General features: G+C 48.7%; 1 protein-coding gene across 2 annotated transcripts in view; it reads left to right on the top strand.

Moving 5' to 3' along the window:
- The first annotated feature begins 2,247 nt into the window (after positions 1-2,247).
- LOC140726230 (nuclear factor NF-kappa-B p105 subunit-like) overlaps positions 2,248-11,795 on the top strand; it is a 125,250-nt gene continuing 115,702 nt past the window's right edge. The window contains exon 1 of one of the 2 annotated variants that reach the window (XM_073042321.1): positions 2,248-2,372. The gene's annotated coding sequence lies outside the window, so the exon portion shown is untranslated. Of the gene's footprint in view, positions 2,373-2,573; positions 2,752-11,795 lie in introns of those variants that run through there. The other variant, XM_073042322.1, reaches the window with a different exon arrangement.

Here is an 11,795-nt window from a genome sequence, read left to right as displayed (position 1 = left end):
TATCATGAGGGGCAGAGGCAGGGTGAATGCACCCAGTCTTTTTTCCCCAACGTTATGGAATCAAGAACAGGGCCTAGATTTAAGGTGAGAGTGGGAAAGACTTACGAGGAACATGTGGGGCAACTTTTTCATACAAAGTGTGTTATCTGCGTTGTATCAGCTGCCAGAGGAAGTGGTTGAGGTGGGTACAAAAACAACTTTAATAGGCAGTGGAAAAGGTTGGAAAAGTTTGGTCAACTGGAGTAGCTTTGACAGGGCCTCTTGGTTGGCATGGACAAGTTAAGCAAAGGCCTCATTTCCATGCTCTATGACTCCATGACTGTGATTCTATGTCCCACATTAAAGGTTAGTGCAAAATTGAAAGCTGTGGGATTGAGCATGGACAGAGAGTAGGAACCCAAGTGAGAGGCAGCAATGAATGGGGGAGCAGAGGATCAGTGCATCAACAACCTCGAAATGGGAAACAAGTGGAATACGTGAAATTAGGTGAAATTGTGAATTAGGAGAAGGTGTAAAGAACCTTTCACATAGCTTAGACAAGTGAACGAGGAGGCAAATATGTAGCAAATACAGTGTAAAGTGGATACATTGAAGTTACCCACTTTCAGAGAGAAATCAGATAGTCACAAGCATCCTGAAATGTTGTCTGTTTATTCCTCTCCATGGAATTCCATTAGAACGTTTTGTGTGTTGCTCAAGATTTCCAGCATCTGCAGAATCTGGAATGCAGATGTTGGGAAATGATGGAATACAGTTTTGGAAAACATACAATAATGTGTTTTGGTAAAAGGAATAATATTGTGTACTATTATCTCAACAGGGAGAAAATTCAAACGTCAGATGTGCAGAGGGACTTAGGAGTCCTCGTGCAAGACTCCCAGAAAGTTAATTTACAGGTTGAGTCTGTGGTAAAGAAGGCAAATGCAATGTTGGCATTTATTTCAAGGGGAATAGAATATACAAGCAATGAGGTAATGCTGAGGCTTTATAAGACACTAGTCAGGCAGCACTTGGAGTCTTGTCGACTGTTTTAGGCCCCATATCGCAGAAAGGATGTGTTGTCATTGGAGAGAGTCTAGAGGAGGTTCATGAGGATGATTCCGGGAATGAAGAGGTTAACAGATGAGGAGCATTTGGCAGCTTTGGGCCTATGCTCACTGGAATTTAGAAGAATGTGGTGGGATCTCATTGAAACCTACCGAATGTTGAAAGGATTAGATAAGGTGGATGTGGAGAGGATGTTTCCTATAGTGGGGGTAGCAGGGACTCTAAAATTGAGGGGTGATCTTTTAGAACAGAGGTAAGGAGGAATTTTTTCTTAGCCATAGAGTAGTGAATCTGTGGAATACCCTGCCACAGACTGCAGTGGAGGCCAAGTCCATGGGTATATTTAAGGCGGAAGTTGATCATTTCCTGATCGGTCAGGACATCAAAGGATGTGACGAGAAGGCAGGTGTATGGGGTTGAGTGGGATCTGGGATCAGCCATGATGGAATGGAGAGCAGACTCGATGGGCTGAGTGGCCTAATTCTGCTCTTATGTCTTACCATCTTATTTTTCTCAATAAATTAATCTCTTGTGTTTAGGACTATTAAATGATGTTTGATGGAATTGACTTACAAAGAAACTTGATGTCTTTACACAGGGACCTCTGAAGGGAAACGTTAGGCGTAGTAAGGAGAGAAGGCTCACAGAGGATTGGGCCCCATTGCATGAGGTTTGACCACAGGAACAAGAGCAGAGGAGGTGAAACCACAGGTGGAGTTCTGGTCCCCTTGCTCCAGACTTGCCTTGTTGGGAGGGAAGCAAAGATTCACCAACTGTGATCTGAGATTGGGATAACTTGGCCCGTGTTCACCGAGTTGAGGAGAACGAAAAGGGATTTGACTTTAACCACAAACTTCTGATAGGAATATACACAAAATGCTGGAGGGTCTCGGCCCGAAAGGTTGACTGCTTTATCTCTCCCCAGATGCAGCATTTTGAGCGCGTAGACACCTCGCATTCGCAGAAGCTCGTCCGGTCTCATTTCTGATCCGTTTGCAGGACTTCCCGGTGAGGTTTGAGGCCGAGACGGGGGATCCAGGCAACCGGTGGGGGGTGGTGGGGGAGAGTGATATCCCGATGAGGAAGGGTCTGGGGGCAGAGCGGGAGCGGGCATGGGAGGAAGGAGGGCAGAGAGGATCTGGGCCAAAGCCGCGCTTCCTGCCCGGACTGGGGCGGTGCGTCGTGGGGGCGGGGCGGGGAATTTCCCGGCCGGGAGGAAGCGCTGAGCGGCCGCGCATGGAGCGCTGAGACAGCGGCCGCCCCGCTCAGCCCAGGCCGGAGAACGTCCCATCTGCTCCCCGAGCCCGAGCGCCGGAGAGCCCGCGGTAAGGAAGGGGTGGGAGGGGGACAACCGCCGCCGCCACTCTTTCGCCCGGGGCCGAGGCGAGTTGGGGCGCTCCGGGCATCGGGAAAGGGCCGAGTCTCCGATGCTCGGTGTTGGTGTCAGGCGCGGAGGGACGGTGCCTCGGAGAGGGAGGAGTTAAACCCGCGGGACTGCCGGCGGAGGGGTGGGGGCTGCCGGGGCAGCCGCTGTGACAGAGAAGGGAAGTCTCGCTGGTGGGAGTTGAGGCGATGGGCGATCTGCCGATCTGGAGCTTGTTTGATGTCGGGCTGTGCTGTCCTGTCCTGTGATGGTTGAGGGAACTTTACGATAATTGACGAAGTGGGATAACGCGGTGTTTTCCTCCGGGAGGTCGGGCGAACGTGAGTACTACCACGTTAATGGTACCTCTTGCCTGGAAGAACAGAACTGGTGCTGAGGCAGAATTGATTTCATGTTTCTGTGTTGGGCTCCCCTTCTGTCAACTGTAGACTGCTTTGTCCCACTTGAGGCTCGGCTGTAAGAGTAATTTCAACAAATGAGTGGAGATTCTGGGAGCTGTGCTGCCCAGGCCAGCACCACGCTATCCTTTCTGGTCAAACAGAGAGGGGGAGTTTCACTGATCCATAAGACATTCGGCCCATCGAGTCGGACTGGATTCTGTGGATTCCAGGGAGGGAGACAACTGTTGAGCTGGCTGAGCCCGAACTGGAGCAAGTAGTGACCATATTAAACCACTGAAGTTTCAGTGGGGAATGCTGAGGTGGTGCTTTCTCTTGTGGGGAAGAGGGCCGATTACTGAGTGGGGTGCAGCTGAGGGGCTGTTTGTAGTAATTCTTTACCTGTAGAGTCGCTGAACATACTCAGCCAGGGGACGTTCGTTGTGTGGGATTACGGGGAGGGACCCGGCTGAAAGGGAAGAATGGCTTCCTGTTGCTATCTGGTATGCAGATACGGTGGTGGATAGGGTTCGGTTACTGACCCAGGGGATAACAATCCAGCAGTGACACTGGAACTTAAATGTGATTTGGAAGAGACAAGCTGGTCACTATGGAAACAACCTGACCCATGACCCAAGGCCTTCACTGAGGCAGGGCAAGGTGAGGCACAGGGGCGCAAAGCACTGGGACTAGTGTAAGTTGATTGGTATCATGATCAGTGCAGACACTGTGGGTCAAAGGGTCTGTCCCAGCACTGTTTTGTGTCCTACAGGGGACTGTGCTGTCCTCTCCCAGTCTGACCTAACTGAGGCTCCAGACTCTCCTCATCTGGTTGAGCACGCAGCGCCTCCTGGGGTGGTCCTGTAAACCACTCAGTGGTGTTGTTACATTCAAACAGAGGGGCAACGGATGCAGAGTCACTACGGTCACTCCCAGCTTTATCGTGCTCTCAGAACATCTGCAGGCCGATTTCCAACTCGGCAGAGCCTTCCCACAGACGGCGTGGAGTTTATCCCTAGTGTTGGTTCACCAAGCAACCACCGGACACAGTCGACCTCTCGGAATCAGACCTTACAGTCAACGTGTCAGATTCCACCAGCATATCCCTGGGTCTGTCCCGTCACACCCACCGGTACGGTGGCTTAGTTATATACGGGTGGGAGGGAGTAGCCCATGGAGTCGTCCACATTGACTCCTGATGCCACAAAGTCATTTGGTTTCAGGTTACCCATGGCAAGGAGACCCCCTCCTGATCACCATCCACCCAAAGCTACTGAACTGGGGCTCCTCCTCCTTCAGGAACACTGAGTGCAGCCCGGCACATAGTGTCCCCTGGGTGGGGACCTCGGTATCCATCACTGAGTAGGGCGATGATGCCACCACTGACCCATGTGTCATGGTCCAGGAGAATGAGAGACCCAACTGGGTTTGCAGCAACAGGGACAAACACACTGGGCCCTGTCCTCACCCGTCTCCCTGTGGTTGAGGTGACCATTGTGCTGTCCCTGTGGTGCCACAGTCCTGTCTTCACACTGAGAGCACCCTCCGTCATAACGTGTGGACTACACTCATGCTAACTGGGACCTGGAATTCTGGACCCTTGTGAGGTGAGGTGGGTACATGGGACTGTGTGAATGTGGTGTATGACACAGATAGACGGAGTGAGGTATCCCACAGTAATGGCTCAGGTTGTAGCTCTGTAGACAGCCATCTGGTTGTGAATGGTGGTGGACAGGAGGATGAGGCTCCAAGGACATCCCCATCCTCAGTGACACAGGACCCAACATGTGTGAGCTGGACTCGAGGCTGAAGCACTCGTAACCATGTTCAGTCAGAAGTGGAATGATCCATCTCAGCTTCCCTCCCGAGATACCGCCAGAACAGAAGCGGCTCGCCCTGATTGTCTCCTGACGATCCCATTCACCCCCTGTGATATCAAAACAGCTGAGAGCTCCCAGTGGTGTGCAGATTGTCCAGGTGTGTTGTTAGTAAGTGATGGAGGGTGTCATCGACAGTGTTGTCAGTGGCACTTCACTCAACAACAACCTCCCCAGTGAGAAATCCTCAGCACAGCCCAAGTCCGAAGTTGATCCAGTGCACTGACCACAAATGAGAAAATCTGCAGATGCTGGAAATCCAAGCAACACACACAAAATGCTGGAGGAACTCAGCAGGCCAGCCTTCATCTATGGAAAAGAGTACAATTGACATTTCGGGCCAAGACCCTTTGGCAGGACATAGTGACTTCCCTGACATTATAGCAGAGTTTGAGTGCAGCTTCTGGGAACCCTGGTGATAAAGAAGTCAATGGACATCAAAGTGAATATTCTGTCCTGGTTGGGCTTATACCACTCACAGGGAAGAGGTCCAGTGTTTTGACCTCATTGCCACAGACCATGATGTCCAAGATCATCTTCAGCTTCTTCATCGATGACCTTCCTTCCAACATAAGATGTTAACTGATTGTTCAATGTTCCATACCCTTTGTAACTCAGTTAATGAAGCAGCCCATACCTACAAAGCCTGGACAACATCCAGGCAGGTAAAATTCTCACCACAAAGGTACCAGGCAATGGGCATCTACACCAGAGACTATAATCACCTACCCATGACATTTTAGTGACCGTATCATCGCCTACTTCTCCCTGCCTCAACACATTGGGGTTGCATTGATCAGATAGACAAATCCCATGGCTATACGAGTAGGTCAAGGCCGGGGATCTCACAATAAGAGACTCACCTCCTGACACCGTAAGGCTGTCCCACCATCTACATGGCACAGGAGTAGTGGAATATTCTCCGCTGGCTTGAACAAGTGCAGCATCAATAACTCTCAAGAAGTTTAACTCCTTCCAGAGAAAAGTAGTGGAGGGAGGGAGGGTGTGCTTAAGGGGTGGTTGGGGTCCTGTCTGCTCAGTCAATACACCATCCACCCCTTAAGCACTCCCTGTCTACCTCCACCACCGACCGCTGCACTTAGCTGCTCTGCGTGCTGCCTACAAAATGAACTGATGTTACTCACACAGGGTACTCTGACAGACGCATGAGGGCAGTGGGATCGAGGAGCATTTCCACCTGCAGGCTCCCCTGCAGCTCACACACCATCCTGACTTGGAAATGGAAGTACTGATGAAGGGTCTCGGACTGAATTCCCCTCTGTGGACCTGCTGAGTTCCTCCAGCATTGTGTGTGTGTGTGAGAGAGACTGGAAAACGTCGCCGGTCCTTCACTATCACTGTGTCTAACCCCTGTTACGACCTTCTGACACGGACTGCGCTGGCTCAAGAATGCAGCTCCTTCCCACCCCCCCCCCCCCCCACCTTCTCGGGGGCAATTGGAGATGGACAATAAACTCTGTCTGACCAAAAACGGCCAGATTCTGAAACTGAATCTTATGTTTATATTAACAGGGTGCTTACCCCTTTAGGATTAGGGGCAGAAGTCACACTCCTATTCATACCACTGAATAATCTTATCCAGTCACTTATCATGTTGGGGGATCTTGCTGTGCATAGACTATCTGCTATGTTTCCTATAGTGCAGATGCAACTATACTTCACTTCTACTGAACACACACTTTGGATGTGTTGAAGGACTGCTATACAAATGCGAGGTTTTCCTTCTGGGTTCTTGTACTGGTGAACAAGGGACCATTTGTGAGTCTCCTCCCACGCTGGGAGCTCAGCCAGTTGCATTGTTGCTGGAATCAGTTACACTGTTGATGATATGAAGTGATCCTATCCGTATTATACAAAGTAACTTCAAACTGACACTTCAGTTACACTCGCCCTCTGATACTGAGGGGCATCTAGTGACAGACTGGAACTAACCGCTTGCATACCCTGTGTGAAGAAGGCTCTATCCACTGGTGTTTTCAGATCCCATCCCCACATATGTAACTGGCTCCTGTTCTTCATGGGCAGTCCCTTGGGATGGAATTTTACTCCCCTCCACTCCGGTCCTCTGTCCCCTGAGGTGAATGTGGGAACCACAGACTCGCCCCCAGGGTCTGGAGAAGCCTGATGGGGCAGGCAGTAGTCCATGGGGTGGTTCACTCCTCCTGACTGTCTCTGTGCTCTCTGAGTTCTCAAATTCTTCTCCAGTTTAAGTGATCATGGACCATGGATTTCCAGGAGACCATGGGAATGTTGCATTTTTGAAGTAGATTCTGAGCACGTCACTAAAACTTTTCCTCCGTCTGACCAATAATCTGGAGTATTGTGTTCAGTTTTGGTCTCCAAATTTGAGGAAGGACATTCTTGCTATTGAGGGAGTGCAGCGTAGGTTCACGAGGTTGATTCCTGAGATGGCGGGATGGTCATATGTTGAAAGATTGGAGCGACTGGGCTTGTATACACTGGAATTTAGAAGGATGAGAGGGGATCTGATTGAAACATATAAGATTATTAAGGGATTGGACACACTAGAGACAGGAAACATGTTCCTGATGTTGGGGGAGTCCAGAACCAGAGGCCACAGTTTAAGAATAAGGGGAAGGTCATTTAGAATAGAGTTGAGGAAAAACTTTTTCACCCAGAGAGTTGTGGATCTATGGAATGCTGTGCCTTAGAAGGCAGTGGAGGCCAATTCTCTGGATGCTTTCAAGAAAGAGTTAGAGCTCTTAAAGATAGTGGAGTCAAGGGATATGGGGAGAAGGCAGAAACAGGGTACTGATTGTGGATGATCATCCACGATCACATTGAATGGCGGTGCTGGCTCGAAGGGCCAAATGGCCTACTCCTGCATCTATTGACTATTGTCTAATCTCTCCCCATGTGCTTGTTATGGAGACAGTGCTGGCCGTGCATTGAACTGCCCACCGCAGCGAGCTGTGTCTAACCTGGTGCCTGGGATGTTGGCCAGGGAGACATTGCTCCCAGTGGATGTGGGAGAATTTGCAAACTTGCTGTGTAATTTGGGTCATTTGCACAAGTAAGTGAATTCACAGGTGCAGTGAGAAACTTGCTTACAGCAGCATCAGAAGCACGCAGCATCAGATAAGCAGCATTCACAAGAAACAACAATTAAAGATTTCAGTAAGATTGAAGGACCACAGTGAAAATTTACAAGGATGTTGCCAGGAATTGAGGACCGGAATTGTAGGGAAGATTGAATAGGTTAGCACTTTATTTAGAATTTATTTAAGTCTTACATCCATCCCACAACGCGGGGGAGTATAATTCTTTGTGTTATGACTCCATCGTAATGTAGAGACATGTTTGCTGAGTGGTTGTGGCATTCTCCACTGCAGCACACAGTGACACTGTGCATCAGGATCATGGCATCAGAAGACCTTTGCTTTGGAGCTGACAGCTGCAAGGCCACTCTCCTGTCTGCCTCAGCGAGCGGCTTCCAACAAGGGCCTGGAGCTCGGCCTCTGAACAGGCATCATCTGCGAGTTGCGGCTCAGCAAACGTTGGGTGACCTGGTTCTGGAGCGAGGTGATGTGGGTGGGAGAGTTTCCTTTTAGCTCTGTGGATCAGCCGTACTCCCACAGGAAGCCTGCTGGAGGTGTGGCAGCGTTGTGCCGGGCAGTGAAGTAGCCACTATAGACGTGGGGGCTGCACTGAGAGTGGGTCTGCTGTGGACCCTTGGCCAGGATTACAGCTTTAAGGTGCAAAGGAATTTCTGCGGGAAATCAGATTTGAGACAGAAGTGTGGCAATCCTTGATGGGGGAAGTCAGTGGTGAGATTTATTATCACTGATATAGTTAATGAAGTTTGTTTTGTGGCAGCAGTATGGTGCAATACATTAAAAATTACAACAGTTACAATAAACTATAAACAGCGCAAAAGGAGAGCGATATAGTGAAGTAGGGTTCATGGACTGTTTAGAAATCCGATGGCAGAAGGAAAGAAGCTGTTTCGAAAATGTGTGTGTGACTTTAGGCTTTTTTTCTGTACCTCCTCCCTGAGGATGTCAATGAGAAGAGGGCATATCCTGGGTTTTGGGGGTCCTTCGTGATGGATGTAAGGCACCACCTTTGTTAGATGGCCTCAGTGCTGGGGAGACCAGTGCCCATGATGGAACTGGCTGAGTTTTACAACCCTCTGCAGCCTTTTCTGTTGCTGTGTGTCACCACCTCCGTATCAGACCGATTTGAATGCTCTCCATGGTACATCTGTAGAAATGTCCTCGAGCCTTTGGTGACATACTACGGTAAATCTCTTCAAACCTATATGTAGTGGATTCTAGTTATTTGGGACACATCTGTACATTGTGGCCAATTAAATGGCTGCCCCAATTAGCTGGTTTTATGAAAATGGTTAAAAAGATATGAAAAAGACAAACTGCCATTTAACTGAGTAGTAAGTTATGTTATTTAAATGTGCGGACAAGTTAGAACACTAACAGTACTACACAGTGCTGTAAAACTGTAGTTCCTAATAGTTATCAATAGAGGAATTTATCCAGTGTTCTTGCCATCTTCTTTTCTTCATCTTAAGCCCATCATCCCTCCTGGGCCCCGACAGCTGCTCACCTGAGGACTTTGTCCTGGACCAGACTTTCAAGTTGTCCCCAGGTGTAGCCCATCTTTGAAGATAATTTCTCTCCCAGGATTGAGGTTTTGACCTGTCTGTAGCACTGGGTTTTTACAGGATGGGGTTGCTAGCCCCATGCCCAACCCTCCTCCTTTCGCCCCCAGGCTTGGGACCGCCTGTGGCAGAGTTGTGTTCTTTTGATTGTGTTGATTTTGTTCATTTACAGTCAGAGACCTATTGCAGCTAATGGACTGCCCTCTTACAATTGCATACTCCAATTCTTCATTTTCAAACATACAAAGTACATTTATTATCAAATGCCCCAGTCTACATTGATCTGGTGACTAGTGGAGTACCACAAGGCTCGGTGCTGGGACCACAGCTATTTACAATATACAGTAATGATTTAGATGAAGCGATTAAAAGTAACATTAGCAGATTTACAGATGACACAAAGCTGGGTGGCAGTGTGAAATGTGAGGAGGATGTTATAAGAATGCAGGGTGACTTGCACAGGTTGAGTGAGTGGGCAGATGCATGGCAGATGCAGTTTAATGCGGATAAATGTGAGATTATCCACTTTGGTGGCAAGAACAGGAAGGCAGATTACTATCTGAATGGTGTCAAGTTAGGAAAAGGGGAAGTACAACAAGATCTAGGTGTCCTTGTTCATCAGTCACTGAAAGTAAGCATGCAAGTACAGCAGGCTGTGAAGAAAGCTAATGGCGTGTTGGCCTTCATAACAAGGGGAGTTGAGTACAGGAACAAAGAGGTCCTTCTGCAGTTGTACAGGGCCCTGGTGAGACCACATCTGGAGTATTGTGTGCAGTTTTGGTCTCCAAATTTGAGGAAGGACATTCTTGCTACTGAGGGAGTGCAGTGTAGGTTCACGAGGTTAATTCCCGGGATGGTGGGACTGTCATAATTTGAAAGATTGGAGCTACTGGGCTTGTATACACTGGAATTTAGAAGGATGAGAAGGGATCTGATTGAACATATAAGATTATTAAGGGATTGGACACGCTAGAGGCAGGAAACATGTTCCCGATGTTGGGAGTCCAGAATCAGAGGCCACAGTTTAAGAATAAGGGGTAGGCCATTTAGAACGGAGTTGAGGAAAAACTTTTTCACCCAGAGAGTTGTGGATCTGTGGAATGCCTCCTCAGAGGGCAGTGGAGGCTAATTCTCTGGATGCTTTCAAGAAAGTTAGATAGAGCCCTTAAAGATAGCGGAGTCAAGGGATATGGGGAGAAGGCCGGAACGGGGTACTGATTGTGGATGATCAGCCATGATCACAATGAATGGTGGTGCTGGCTCAAAGGGCCGAAAGGCCTACTCCTTCACCTATTGTCTATTGATCGTCCCATTCAAACCACTCAAAACCAGCAATCCGGCAACATGAGTAACATAAACCCGAAAGTCCTCCAAACTGTATCCACAGCCTCGCTGATGGATCCCTGAAATGTAGACCCAAGACTCCTGCACTTTCATCTGACAGCAGCAAGTGAGAGTGAGACCAGTCAAATACAGGCAGATGGTGCTGAACACCCACCCGTCTTCTGCTGTTGTCCTCGTCAATTTCAACCTCGCTCAACGCCTCAGTCAGAGAGAAGCGGTGGAGTCAGTCATGGGCTCGTGACCCGTCTCCATCCTTCCAGGCCTCTAGGCTGCACATTTCACTCCAAACCTTACCAAACTCCCTCGGAGACAGCAAAGCACCAGATCGCTCAGACGGCACAAGACACATCATCGGAATATAAATCACAGCTTCCAGTATAGCAGTAGAATCATATCTGAAAGAAGAAATAGCTTCATGAACTTTCTGCAGGGCATCGCTGTTGGTGCGTCTTTTAAGATGATGGTCCATACCTTCAAACTCTTCGTAGTTCTTAACTTGTTGAAATAGTGAAGTTGCTTCATTTTCACACCCGGCCCTCTCTGGCATCTCCAGGCCTGAATGCTTGAAACTGCAGTGAGTAAAATAGTTCTGAATTGTCTTGCTGCTTATTTGTCCCCAACTATCAGTGACAAAAGTCACTGCTGTTTGAACACAAACACACACAACTGACGTTATTTCGGCGTAGGAGGAGGGCAGTGAGGAGGTCCTTAATGGCAACGTTCCTCACCATGAGATCTGGGTGACCTCTCTGTAGCCCCTGGTCAGATGCCTCACTTTGTGAGTCTTGGAGGAAGGCTTTGAGATTCTGAATTTGTGACAAAGGAGCTAACAGATTAACAAGTATAAGCAGGACAGGGTAACTCGAGAGGGAACAGGTGATAAGTGTGGTTATCTGTGTGTGAAGCTACAGGGGATAGGTGAGATCTTAAATGCATCTGGTCTGTATTTACAGTGAAAAATGACTTTGAAGCCAGTGAGTTGGGGAAGGGAACAGCAATGTCCTGAAACACATCTACAATATAAAGAGGAGGTCCATTACACAGAAAGGGTGCAGCCGAGTGTATCCTAGGACGTTGTGAGAAGCCAGGGAAGATGTTGCTGGAAC

This window comes from Hemitrygon akajei, chromosome 4 (genome assembly GCF_048418815.1).
Source record: "Hemitrygon akajei chromosome 4, sHemAka1.3, whole genome shotgun sequence".
Taxonomy (NCBI): Eukaryota; Metazoa; Chordata; class Chondrichthyes; order Myliobatiformes; family Dasyatidae; genus Hemitrygon; species Hemitrygon akajei.
The sequence above is the reverse complement of the archived record's forward strand: the minus strand, read 5'-3'. Positions and strand labels throughout refer to the sequence as shown.